At 40.3% G+C, this 14271-nt stretch overlaps 1 long non-coding RNA gene and 1 other non-coding gene across 2 annotated transcripts in view; one reads left to right on the top strand and one right to left on the bottom strand.

The window, feature by feature from the left end:
* Positions 1–1378: 1378 nt before the first annotated feature.
* The window catches only part of LOC117507598, a 103465-nt gene continuing 90572 nt past the window's right edge, over positions 1379–14271 (top strand). The window contains exon 1 of the long non-coding RNA XR_004559783.1: positions 1379–1775. This is a non-coding gene — a long non-coding RNA (uncharacterized LOC117507598). The remainder of the gene's footprint in view (positions 1776–14271) is intronic.
* Positions 9522–9606, bottom strand: LOC117508063. The gene has a single exon (XR_004559973.1). It is a non-coding gene; the product is annotated as a small nucleolar RNA U83B (small nucleolar RNA).

Here is a 14271-nt window from a genome sequence, read left to right as displayed (position 1 = left end):
GAAGATTTGGACAAAAGAATGACCTGAAAAAACACATGATAGTTCATACAGGACACAAACCATTTGGCTGTTCTGAGTGTGGTAAAAGATTTGGACTAAAGAGCAATCTGAAAACACACATGATAATTCATTCAGGACACAAACTATTTGGCTGTTCTGAGTGTGGAAAAAGATTTGGACTAAAGAGCTCCCTGAAAAAACACATGATAATTCATACAGGTTCAAAAGACCAAGGAAACACAGCGAACCAATAGGTACAAACATCATGTAAATGGCTGACAGGAATTATAGCTGATGCAATTTATAAACATCTTGACTCTGGTGGCTCCTTAGAAAATGAACAGTAAGGTTGCATGAGGAAAAGATTAAGAGGTAAAGGTCAGTTATTGATAAATAAAGCTACCATGGAGGACTGCAAAAAAAAAAGAACAAACCTTAACACTGCTTTGATTGATTACAAAAAGGCATTTGACAGCATGCCACACTCCTTGATAATGAGGTGCCTGGAACTCTACAACATCAATGAGGAAATAAGATCTTTCCTGAGGACACAAATGAACAAGTGGAACATCACCATCACCCTAAACCACACAGAGGGACAAATAATAATCCCAGACATACAAGTTCAAAGATGAATATTCCAGGGAGACAGCTTCTCGCCACTTTTATTCTGCTTAACCATGGACCCGCTTTGCCAGATCTTGAAGGAGTATGACATTGGGTATGACTTAAGTGGAAGCAGAGGAAGGAACAAAAAAAAATCTAAAAATTGTGAGCAACTATCTGCTGTACATGGATGATTTAAACATCTTTGCCGACTCCAATCAGAGACAGATTCCATAAGTTCTCAAAAGACATTGGTATGGAATTTGGACTGGATAAATATTCTAAATGCACAATCAGAATAGGTAGGCAGGACTTAAGCAGCAGAAAACATACAGTTGCATGAGGGGAGCTACATTGAAGATTTGGTTGAGGATTCCACATACAAATACTTGGGAATTCAGGAAAATGCAGCAATAAAACATAAAAAAATGAATAAGAAAGTAACACAAGAATAAACCAGTTTACAGTACCAGTGGTGACATATGGGTTTGGCATGGTAGACTGGCCACAGCATGAGCTTAATAAGTTGGATACGAAAGCCAGGAAGATGCTCACCCTCCACAAAGTCACGTACAGAAATCAGTGCATGGACAGAATATATCTCCCTCACAGAGAAGGCGGTCTGGGTCTCACTGAAATCAACCAGATGGAGATGGAAGTAAAGGAAAACATCTGGGAGCATCAGCCAGCACCAGTCTCATCCAACGGAAAAGTAACTGTATTCTACCTGATAAGTCACCTGGAACAAGCAAGAGAAAACAACCAATCATCAATGTGACACTCCCCAATAACTATGGCCTGAATCAAGCTGAAAGGGGAAAGATCACGAAATACCAAGACGTCAACAATGACCTACGAACAACATGGTCATTGAAAGACATCGATATCATACCAAAGGTGGTGGGGGCAACAGGCCTTATGAAGATGAACCTGAAGAAATACTTTGAGGCAATCCTGGCCACCCAAGAGAGCCCTTGGATCCACTGCCAATAATGTTTAGGGTGGAACTATCGACCCCAGGTCTGGGGCCCGTTGCATTCTATTAAAATGAAATCCAACAGAAATAAAACAGGTGGCTCAGTGTGACTGAAGATTTAGACTAAAAGGTTGTGTGAAGGTGTGATGTGTTTGGATGTTCATGGTGTTTAACCTGTCAGCAAGGTGTTGCAGTAGTCGATGTGTGAGATGGTGTCTGTCAGGAGTCCTGATGCATGCTGGGATACTTTCTGATTCTATGTTTGATGTAATGTCTTATTGCTGACATTGTAAAATTTGGGTGAAATATAGACTTTTTAGGTTAATATGTCATGGACATGAACGCGCAAAGCTCTTCAGCATCTCACCATGTCATTTAGGTCCTTCAGACTTTTTTTTTTTATTAAATGCTTCGGTGGAGCATGGACATGACTAAAACCTTTCATCTTCTGATGACCCCCGTCTTTTTAAACATTTTTTTTGTTTGTTTTTACCTTTCATCTTCTGGGGGAGCCCCCCGGATCCCCAGTCTTTTACTTTTTTTTCTTCTTTTTTGCCTTTCAGCTGCAGGGGAGGTGCTCCTCCATTTTTAAGCCCCTCGCCTTTTTAAGCATTTTTCTTTTTTTTTTCTACAATATGGCCAAATTATCATATGGCAATATTGTCATATCATTATCTTGCTGCTTGCCTCTACTGGTGGTTGGCTCTCACTGCGGTATTGTATCACTTCCTGTTCCGGAGCACAGCGGTGTTTTTCTGTATCTGTTAGCTGTTTAATCTGCGCAGTTAGATTGATCTAGTTATCTAGATTACGATTTGTTTCCCAGTGTAATCTTTACGTGCCTTAACTAAAGCACTCCTTCTGCTGAATCACCTCTAAATTATTTACACATTATTCACTTTGCGTGTTTTTAGGAATCCGCTAGCTACTAGCCCTTAGCTGATTTAGCATGGCGGCTTCTCCTGTCTCTCCCGCACTTTTCTGCTGTGGGTGTGAAATGTTTAGTTATTCCTCGGCCTCCTTTAGCAGTAACGGTACTTGTAATAAGTGTAGCTTATTCATAGCTTTGGAGGCCAGGCTGGGCGAATTGGAGACTCGGCTCCGCACCGTGGAAAATTCTACAGCTAGCCAGGCCCCTGTAGTCGGTGCGGACCAAGGTAGCTTAGCCGCCGTTAGTTACCCCCTGGCAGATCCCGAGCAGCCGGGAAAGCAGGCCGACTGGGTGACTGTGAGGAGGAAGCGTAGTCCTAAACAGAAGCCCCGTGTACACCGCCAACCCGTTCACATTTCTAACCGTTTTTCCCCACTCGACGACACACCCGCCGAGGATCAAACTCTGGTTATTGGCGACTCTGTTTTGAGAAATGTGAAGTTAGCGACACCAGCAACCATAGTCAATTGTCTTCCGGGGGCCAGAGCAGGCGACATTGAAGGAAATTTGAAACTGCTGGCTAAGGCTAAGCGTAAATTTGGTAAGATTGTAATTCACGTCGGCAGTAATGACACCCGGTTACGCCAATCGGAGGTCACTAAAATGAACATTAAATCAGTGTGTAACTTTGCAAAAACAATGTCGGACTCTGTAGTTTTCTCTTGGCCCCTCCCCAATCGGACCGGGAGTGACATGTTTAGCCGCATGTTCTCCTTGAATTGCTGGCTGTCTGAGTGGTGTCCAAAAAATGAGGTGGGCTTCATTGATAATTGGCAAAGCTTCTGGGGAAAACCTGGTCTTGTTAGGAGAGACGGCATCCATCCCACTTTGGATGGAGCAGCTCTCATTTCTAGAAATCTGGCCAATTTTCTTAAATCCTCCAAACCGTGACTATCCAGGGTTGGGACCAGGAAGCAGAGTTGTAGTCTTACACACCTCTCTGCAGCTTCTCTCCCCCTGCCATCCCCTCATTACCCCATCCCCGTAGAGACGGTGCCTGCTCCCAGACTACCAATAACCAGCAAAAATCTATTTAAGCATAAAAATTCAAAAAGAAAAAATAATATAGCACCTTCAACTGCACCACAGACTAAAACAGTTAAATGTGGTCTATTAAACATTAGGTCTCTCTCTTCTAAGTCCCTGTTGGTAAATGATATAATAATTGATCAACATATTGATTTATTCTGCCTTACAGAAACCTGGTTACAGCAGGATGAATATGTTAGTTTAAATGAGTCAACACCCCCGAGTCACACTAACTGTCAGAATGCTCGTAGCACGGGCCGGGGCGGAGGATTAGCAGCAATCTTCCATTCCATCTTATTAATTAATCAAAAACCCAGACAGAGCTTTAATTCATTTGAAAGCTTGACTCTTAGTCTTGTCCATCCAAATTGGAAGTCCCAAAAACCAGTTTTATTTGTTATTATCTATCGTCCACCTGGTCGTTACTGTGAGTTTCTCTGTGAATTTTCAGACCTTTTGTCTGACTTAGTGCTTAGCTCAGATAAGATAATTATAGTGGGCGATTTTAACATCCACACAGATGCTGAGAATGACAGCCTCAACACTGCATTTAATCTATTATTAGACTCTATTGGCTTTGCTCAAAAAGTAAATGAGTCCACCCACCACTTTAATCATATCTTAGATCTTGTTCTGACTTATGGTATGGAAATAGAAGACTTAACAGTATTCCCTGAAAACTCCCTTCTGTCTGATCATTTCTTAATAACATTTACATTTACTCTGATGGACTACCCAGCAGTGGGGAATAAGTTTCATTACACTAGAAGTCTTTCAGGAAGCGCTGTAACTAGGTTTAAGGATATGATTCCTTCTTTATGTTCTCTAATGCCATATACCAACACAGTGCAGAGTAGCTACCTAAACTCTGTAAATTAGATAGAGTATCTCGTCAATAGTTTTACATCCTCATTGAAGACAACTTTGGATGCTGTAGCTTCTCTGAAAAAGAGAGCTTTAAATCAGAAGTGCCTGACTCCGTGGTATAACTCAGAAACTCGTAGCTTAAAGCAGATAACCCGTAAGTTGGAGAGGAAATGGCGTCTCACTAATTTAGAAGATCTTCACTTAGCCTGGAAAAAGAGTCTGTTGCTCTATAAAAAAGCCCTCCGTAAAGCTAGGACATCTTTCTACTCATCACTAATTGAAGAAAATAAGAACAACCCCAGGTTTCTTTTCAGCACTGTAGCCAGGCTGACAAAGATTCAGAGCTCTATTGAGCTGAGTATTCCATTAACTTTAACTAGTAATGACTTCATGACTTTCTTTGCTAACAAAATTTTAACTATTAGAGAAAAAATTACTCACAGCCATCCCAAAGACGTATCGTTATCTTTGGCTGCTTTCAGTGATGCCGGTATTTGGTTAGACTCTTTCTCTCCGATTGTTCTGTCTGAGTTATTTTCATTAGTTACTTCATCCAAACCATCAACATATTAGACCCCATTCCTACCAGGCTGCGGAAGCCCTACCATTATTTAATGCTTCGATCTTAAATATGATCAATCTATCTTTGTTAGTTGGCTATGTACCACAGGCTTTTAAGGTGGCAGTAATTAAACCATTACTTAAAAAGCCATCACTTGACCCAGCTATCTTAGCTAATTATAGGCCAATCTCCAACCTTCCTTTTCTCTCAAAAATTCTTGAAAGGGTAGTTGTAAAACAGCTAACTGATCATCTGCAGAGGAATGGTCTATTTGAAGAGTTTCAGTCAGGTTTTAGAATTCATCATAGTACAGAAACAGCATTAGTGAAGGTTACAAATGATCTTCTTATGGCCTCGGACAGTGGACTCATCTCTGTGCTTGTTCTGTTAGACCTCGGTGCTGCTTTTGATACTGTTGACCATAAAATTTTATTACAGAGATTAGAGCATGCCATAGGTATTAAAGGCACTGCGCTGCGGTGGTTTGAATCATATTTGTCTAATAGATTACAATTTGTTCATGTAAATGGGGAATCTTCTTCACAGACTAAAGTTAATTATGGAGTTCCACAAGGTTCTGTGCTAGGACCAATTTTATTCACTTTATACATGCTTCCCTTAGGTAGTATTATTAGACGGTATTGCTTAAATTTTCATTGTTACGCAGATGATACCCAGCTTTATCTATCCATGAAGCCAGAGGACACACACCAATTAGCTAAACTGCAGGATTGTCTTACAGACATAAAGACATGGATGACCTCTAATTTCCTGCTTTTAAACTCAGATAAAACTGAAATTATTGTACTTGGCCCCACAAATCTTAGAAACATGGTGTCTAACCAGATCCTTACTCTGGATGGCATTACCCTGACCTCTAGTAATACTGTGAGAAATCTTGGAGTCATTTTTGATCAGGATATGTCATTCAATGCGCATATTAAACAAATATGTAGGACTGCTTTTTTGCATTTACGCAATATCTCTAAAATCAGAAAGGTCTTGTCTCAGAGTGATGCTGAAAAACTAATTCATGCATTTATTTCCTCTAGGCTGGACTATTGTAATTCATTTTTATCAGGTTGTCATAAAAGTTCCCTAAAAAGCCTTCAGTTAATTCAAAATGCTGCAGCTAGAGTACTGACGGGGACTGGAAGGAGAGAGCATATCTCACCCATATTGGCCTCTTTTCATTGGCTTCCTGTTAATTCTAGAATAGAATTTAAAATTCTTATAAGGTTTTGAATAATCAGGTCCCATCTTATCTTAGGGACCTCATAGTACCATATCACCCCAATAGAACGCTTCGCTCTCAGACTGCAGGCTTACTTGTAGTTCCTAGGGTTTGTAAGAGTAGAATGGGAGGCAGAGCCTTCAGGGTTTGTAAGAGTAGAATGGGAGGCAGAGCCTTCAGCTTTCAGGCTCGTCTCCTGTGGAACCAGCTCCCAATTCAGATCAGGGAGACAGACACCCTCTCTCCCACCCGCTTTGGAAGCGAGTTTGGACATGTCCAGCTCTCCACAATTTCATTGATACTTACTGGACTAGTAAGCATTGAAAGCCGAGATAGACATGTCCAAACTTGTCCTCTGACACGCCGAAACGGAGGTGTTCCTTTGTCTCGCTTCCAAAGCGAATCGGTCTTTACGCGCGAAGCCTCTGCGCGGCTTTCCATGACAAAATCTCTTGTTAAAAGTGAAATCTGCCGGAAAATGGCTGATGTCCAGCTCTTGTGATAACCAGAGAAAGAGCACACGACGGTCTTGTATCCACAGAGCCATCCGTTTAGAAATGGTCCGGTGGCTTGTGCCGCGTCGTCGGAGTGCGGTGTGCCGAGCATCCTTAAAGGGGTCCTTAAAGCTGCAGTAACAGTCCTTATTCTCTGTGAAGCCGTAAAATTTTCACCGAAAGCCAGACAAATTTTTCGAATGGTTTCCAGGTGCCAGTCTCTAACAGCTTCTGAAAAAATTCTGAAAGTCCTTTTCATTCTGCCATTTCCAGACAATGAAAATCTGACGAGGGGGCGGGACCACTCCTTCCCAAGGCGTGCTCACAGGTGAATGACGTCACCGACAGGCGTGGAATAACTCACGCATGTGCACTAGGGTTCAAGTAGGTCTGACGTAAAAACATATGAATGAAATCCATATAGTTTTTGAAAAAATAAAAAGGACCGTTACTTTATTGACAGACCTTGTATATAGCGCCAAATCACAACAGAGTTGCCTCAAAGTGCTTCACACAGGTAAGGTCTAACCTTACCAACCCCCAGAGCAACAGTGGTAAGGAAAAACTCCCTCTGAGAAAGAAACCTCAAGCAGACCAGACTCAAAGGGGTGACCCTCTGCTTGGGCCATGCTACAAACATAAATTACAGAACAATTCACGGACGAATATACAAGAAATGTTATTGGCACACAGGACAGGAGGATCACCAACACGAATACAACTCCCATCTCTGGATGGAGCTGCACCTTAAACAGAGAGAAAAAACAGAATCAGGCATCAGAAAGACAAAAATACTGTATAATTTGCCAGCATTAAACAACAAGAAAAACAGAGAAATACTAAGGTGATCACCAACCACTAGCCCTAAACTTCAATAAAGACCCAGAATTTAGGTAAAGTTGAGGCCGCAGCCCGCTCCAATTACTAATAAATGAATTAAAAGAGTAAAAAGCGTAAAACAAAACTGTACCAGTATGCTAGCCATATGAAAGGGAAAATAAGTGCGTCTTAAGTCTGGACTTGAAAATCTCCACAGAATCTGACTGTTTGATTGACGCAGGGACATTCCACAGAACAGGGGCACGATAAGAGAAAGCTCTGTGACCCGCAGACTTCTTATTCACCCTAGGGACACAAAGTAGTCCTGCACCCTGAGAACGTAAAGCCCAGGCCGGTACGTAAGGTTTAATTAGGTCAGCTAGGTAGGGAGGTGCCAGTCCACGAATAATTTTATAGGTTAGTAGCAGAACCTTAAAATCTGATCTCACTGGGACAGGAAGCCAGTGAAGGGATGCCAAACTGGGTGTAATGTGGTCGCACTTTCTGCTTCGTGTCAAAAGTCTGGCTGCAGCATTTTGAACCAATTGGAGACCCCTAATGCTAGACTGCGGTAAACCAGAAAATAGAACATTGCAGTAGTCCAATCTAGAAGAGATAAATGCATGGATCAGGGTCTCAGCATCAACCATAAACAGGATGGGACGAATCTTCGCTATATTTCGCAGGTGGAGGAAGCAGTCCTAGTAATATTTCTAATGTGGAGGCCAAAGGACAACGAAGGATCAAAAATTACCCCAAGGTTCCTCACTTTGTCAGTGTGATGTATGACACACGAGCCTAGGCTGAGTGTTAACTGGTCAAATTGATGCCGATGTCTCACTGGACCAAGAACCATCATTTCAGTCTTTTCAGAGTTTAAAAGTAGGACGTTTCTAGACATCCAACTTCTCACTGCTGCAAGGCAATCTTCTAAGGATTTTATGTGAACGAGATTACCAGTAGTTATCGGCATGTATAACTGAGTATCATCTGCATAGCAGTGAAAGGAAATCCCAAAACGCCGCAATATGTGCCCAAGGGGTGCTATATAAAGGGAGAAAAGCAGGGGGCCTAAGACAGACCCCTGTGGAACCCCAAATTTCATGTCACTAAGGTTAGAGGTAGTGTTACTGTACAAAACACAGTGAGAACGACTGGTCAAGTATGACGTCAGCCATGCAAGGGCACTCCCAGTAATCCCAAAATGATTTTCCAGCCTATCAAGTATAATACAACCCCTGGCAAAAATTATGGAATCACCGGCCTCGGAGGATGTTCATTCAGTTGTTTAATTTTGGAGAAAAAAAGCAGATCACAGACATGACAAACTAAAGTCATTTCAAATGGCAACTTTCTGGCTTTAAGAAACACTATAAGAAATCAGGAAAAAAAATTGTGGCAGTCAGTAACGGTTACTTTTTTAGACCAAGCAGAGGGAAAAGAATATGGAATCACTCAATTCTGAGGAAAAAATTATGGAATCATGAAAAACAGAACGCTCCAACACATCACTAGTATTCTGTTGCACCACCTCTGGCTTTTATAATAGCTTGCTGTCTCTGAGGCATTGACTTAATGAGTGACAAACAGTACTCTTCATCAATCTGGCTCCAACTTTCTCTGATTGCTGTTGCCAGATCAGCTTTGCAGGTTGGAGCCTTGTCATGGACCATTTTCTTCAACTTCCACCAAAGATTTTCAATTGGATTAAGATCCAGACTATTTGCAGGCCATGACATTGACCCTATGTGTCTTTTTGCAAGGAATGTTTTCACAGTTTTTGCTCTATGGCAAGATGCATTATTATCTTGAAAAATGATTTCATCATCCCCAAACATCCTTTCAATTGATGGGATAAGAAAAGTGTCCAAAATATCAACGTAAACTTGTGTATTTATTGATGATGTAATGACAGGCATCTCCCCAGTGCCTTTACCTGACATGCAGCCCCATATCATCAATGACTGTGGAAATTTACATGTTCTCTTCAGGCAGTCATCTTTATAAATCTCACTGGAACGGCACCAAACAAAAGTTCCAGCATCATCACCTTGCCCAGTGCACATTCGAGATTCATCACTGAATTATGACTTTCATCCAGTCATCCACAGTCCACGATTGCTTTTCCTTAGCCCATTGTAACCTTGTTTTTTTCTGTTTCGGGGTTAATGGTGGCTTTCGTTTAGCTTTTCTGTATGTAAATCCCATTTCCTTTAGGCAGTTTCTTACAGTTCGGTCACAGACGTTGACTCCAGTTTCCTCCCATTCGTTCCTCATTTGTTTTGTTGTGCATTTTCGATTTTTGAGACATATTGCTTTAAGTTTTCTGTCTTGACGCTTTGATGTCTTCCTTGGTCTACCAGTATGTTTGCCTTTAACAACCTTCCCATGTTGTTTGTATTTGGTCCAGAGTTTAGACACAGCTGACTGTGAACAACCAACATCTTTTGCAACATTGTGTGATGATTTACCCTCTTTTAAGAGTTTGATAATCCTCTCCTTTGTTTCAATTGACATCTCTCGTGTTGGAGCCATGATTCATGTCAGTCCACTTGGTGCAACAGCTCTCCAAGGTGTGATCACTTCTTTTGAGATGCAGACTAACGAGCAGATCTGATTTGATGCAGGTGTTAGTTTTGGGAATGAAAATTTACAGGGTGATTCCATAATTTATTCCTCAGAATTGAGTGAGTCCATATTTTTTTTTCCCTCTGCTTGGTCTAAAAAAGTAACCGTTACTGACTGCCACAATTATTTTTCCTGATTTCTTATAGTGTTTCTTAAAGCCAGAAAGTTGCCATTTGAAATTACTAGTTTTGTGTCATGTCTGTGATCTGCTTTTTTCCTACAAAATTAAACAACTGAATGAACATCCTCCAAGGCCGGTGATTCCATAATTATTGCCAGGGGTTGTATGATGATCCACTGCATCAAATGAGATCTGAGCACTGAGATCTAACAGCAACAGAACCGTAGTGGTGTCCGAATCCATTGTAAGCAGAAGATCATTCACCACTTTAGTGAGAGCCGTCTCTGTGGAATGATATTTTCTAAAAGCAGACTGCAGTGGCTCAAAGAGATTATTCTCAGTAAGATAGTCTACGAGCTGCCGTGACACCACTTTTTCCAGAATTTTAGAGAAAAATGACACGTTTGATTATTTAGCTGAAAAAGTCTGGGTGGAGTAGCCTTCTACTTAAAGAGTGAAGCCATGTTATGTGTGGTGCAAACATTTGCCAGAAATGGATCACTTTTGCCAGTTCTGGATCACAACACTGTGTCACTTTGGGGTCATTCCTGGCATCTGGCTGGAGCCCTTCTAATGCAGAATGATACACACTGTGCCAGAGAATGTGTTTTGGACACTAAATGATATAAATTATACTTATTAAATGAGAATTTACTTAGATTTGAAAGGCGCCGTTACACGTTTTTACGAGCAAAAAATTGTGTGGAGGTGAGATTTCTCCCGAATTAAAAAGTAAAAGCCCACACATTCATGCCCATTTGTGATGTTGAGATGACCCCCAAAGTCCACATGGCTCACAAGTCCTGACACGAGGCTGCTGCTTCAGTGATCCACAATTGGCAAATTTTTGCATCGGAGATAAATGCGTGCAGCAATTAAACAGCAAGACATAACACACTGACATTTGCTACGTTAAGTAAGTATTTTCCCACTCTAGAACCAATGACACTGACTGGCTAACTCACCTTTGCTATGTCTTAGAGATCGTTACTTTCAAACTTACAGGAATGAGTGAGTCATAAAACGCGCACACCACATACACCAGGATGTTTTGATTCCTATGCTGATCACAAGGATGGCTGGATCCGGTCGAGCTTGTGGTCATTTGTAGACAAAACATTAGTCTTTCCATTGGTACCAAGTATTAGTTTATTCATGCTGATTACAAGAAACAGTGACGCAAATACTACAGCAGTGATCCGGAACTGGGCAAGTGACTATTAGTCAAAAGCCTGAAAATTGTGCACATCACACAAAAACACTTCAGAAACAACGTTTCAAAACCTAAACGAGAGTAGGCTACTCACTAGGTGTTCACAGGAAACAGTTATTTATTTCTATATGTATTTATTTATTTTCATTGTTACATGGTTTTATCTTTTCTGTTGTTTTGTTTCATTAGGTTCTTTTTGTGTCTTTCTCTAATTTGTATATTGTAACATTATTAGTCTATTGATTATTATTGTCTATTATGTAGACTATTATTGTTGTTGCTATAATATACGAATAAAAATAAATTTAAAAAATTACAATTTGACTCTTACAACGAATGCTGAACCATTAATTACACAGAAAACAAATCAACACAAACGTGCTGATGTGAACAGCTTAATGCTAACTTTAACATTGAAAATGCCATAGACATGCTAACACATTAGCATCGGTCCCGTTTTTAAGTTATAAAATACATCTATCAACTGTTTCAGAAGACCATAACAGGTCGGTTTAACATAAAAATATTAAATATTACTCACAGACATATGCTCTTCTGGGGCGGGGAAAATTGGGATAAAGTGAAATAAAACAATCAATCCACAAATTGTAGATTGAAGCACTGCTTCGACCTGCGAATCACTGCTTCGATTGGTTCAAGGTTCAAAGCAAAGCCGCACTGCAGAAAAGTTGATTACAGACCCGCTGCAGGTCTGTAATCAATGTAGAGAAATGATCATTTTCCTGACACAAGCCCCCCAAGTGCGCAACTGCAAAAAAGCCTATCGGACATGCCTCATGACAAATCGGCCTGACTTTGTTGCAGTCACTAGTAATCAGTGGTGTCTCGGTGAAAACACGACTTTTTTCGTGTGTGTGTGTGTGTTTGTGTTTTTTTTTCTTTCTTTTTTTTTTGTAACGAGTAATGGCATGGCGCATAGAAAATGTATCGGAGTAGAAGTATGCAATTACGGTCGGAAGTGTAGTGAAGTAAAAGTGAAAGTAAGCTGAATTTAAAAAAGTAAAGTGCAAAGTCTCCCAAAGCGTACTTAAGTACAGTAGTGAAGTATTTTTACTTTGTTACTATACAACACTGCTCTTCCCCCTCCTTGAAACAATTACAGTCTGTAACAAAACCATGTCTTTCCCAACATCTGACTGTGCTTTTTCAACAAATGATAAATACAATCTTCACAAACCCACATACTTGGAGGCGGATGTCTGCTGCCTTCATGCATGTGTGAACGTCTGTCTGCCTCTTTTGACTAGAGGTGGGCGGATCGATCCTAATATCGATACCAACGCTGGTATTGATATTGAATAATCCTTGTGTAAAAATATCGATACTCAAGCATTTTTTTCTCTCACGCATGCACTGACTGCTGTGCATGCAGATTCATCAAAGTCTACTCTCTGTCTGTAAGAGCAGCACTGCGCTGTGTTACACAACACAGAGCAGCGCACCCTTATATTGTGGTTTGTCAGCCCTCTACCTCAGGAGATTTTGTTTTAAGTTGTGTTGAGTGATATTTTTTAAACAGAAATGTTGATTGTGATAATAAAGTATTTTGTTGTCACGTACAATGTTTAGCGAAATTCTATCCTAGGTCTTTTGGATCCTTTGGATCTATGAAGCTTAAATATGAAAAAGTATTGGTATCAGTATCGATATCGGCGATACTGGGCCTGTATTTATTTGGTATTGGATCAATACCAAAATTCCCGGTATCGCCCACCTCTACTTTTGACACCTCTGGCTGGTGCAAAAAAAAAAAACAAAAGAGTCTTGCTCTTTTTCATTGGTGGAAATGCATGACAACAACAATGAAAACCATCGACCCCACGTGGGTGCAGATGTCAATCAGAGAAGGGGGTGGGGGTGGAGGGGGCCTCCAAAGGCCCAGTGCTGCCTCTGGTGGACAAGAGGAGAAAGTGTCATGTCGTTTGTTGGACTGGAATTTTTTTTTCTGAGTGGTACAAATATAATTTGTGTGGCATCTGATGGTTTTATAAATAGCTGTACAAAAAAAAAAAAAAAAAAAAAAACCGCCTGAAGCATTTCTTGCATTTAATGCAAATTGTTGCATATAACTGTTTATATACAAAATTCTACATATGTTTTTTTTGGAATTTACAATTTATATTTGCATTCTAAGATATAAAAGTGGTTTGTTACACGTTTGTGATTTTCACAGTGAAAAAAATAACCTTTTTCCTATTGGGATTTTGTTTTTTTGTGTGAAATTTGGTTTACTGTTTTGATACTGTAAGTCAGAATGAAAGAAAAACTGTAAAGTCACACAGGTGAGGATGTGCTGAAAAAAATGACATCAAACAAGGCAAAGTAAATAGATTTTTAAGGTAAATTGTGAAGATAAAACCCAAAGTAGTCAGAAACACCCAATTATACCCTGGACTCCAGAGGGTGAAGAATAAAGTAATGTTGCCATAAAACCAGGAGCTTCATACACCAAATACTTTAAAGTATGTGGTGTGTTATTTTAAAATGAGTATAAATTAAAAGATACATCTAGACTGGAAATCTGACTCGGATAGACTTCACATGACCTCACTATTCATAGCGGAACTGCACGGCACCATGACGGACCCCTGCGCTGTTATTATAAGGTAGACAGGAAGACAGTTAAGATAAAATGGATTTGGATAAGATTTTAGATCTACACTATAGCTTTATGTTGTTTTCTTTGCACATTCAAAAATGCTCATTGTTAACAAATACAAGTACAAAGTATTCACTGACCACAGTACCATTTCCATTTACAGTACACAGA

Source organism: Thalassophryne amazonica, chromosome 3 (genome assembly GCF_902500255.1).
Source record: "Thalassophryne amazonica chromosome 3, fThaAma1.1, whole genome shotgun sequence".
NCBI classification, from domain to species: domain Eukaryota; kingdom Metazoa; phylum Chordata; class Actinopteri; order Batrachoidiformes; family Batrachoididae; genus Thalassophryne; species Thalassophryne amazonica.
Note: the sequence above shows the minus strand (reverse complement) of the source record. Positions and strands in the feature narration are given on the sequence as shown.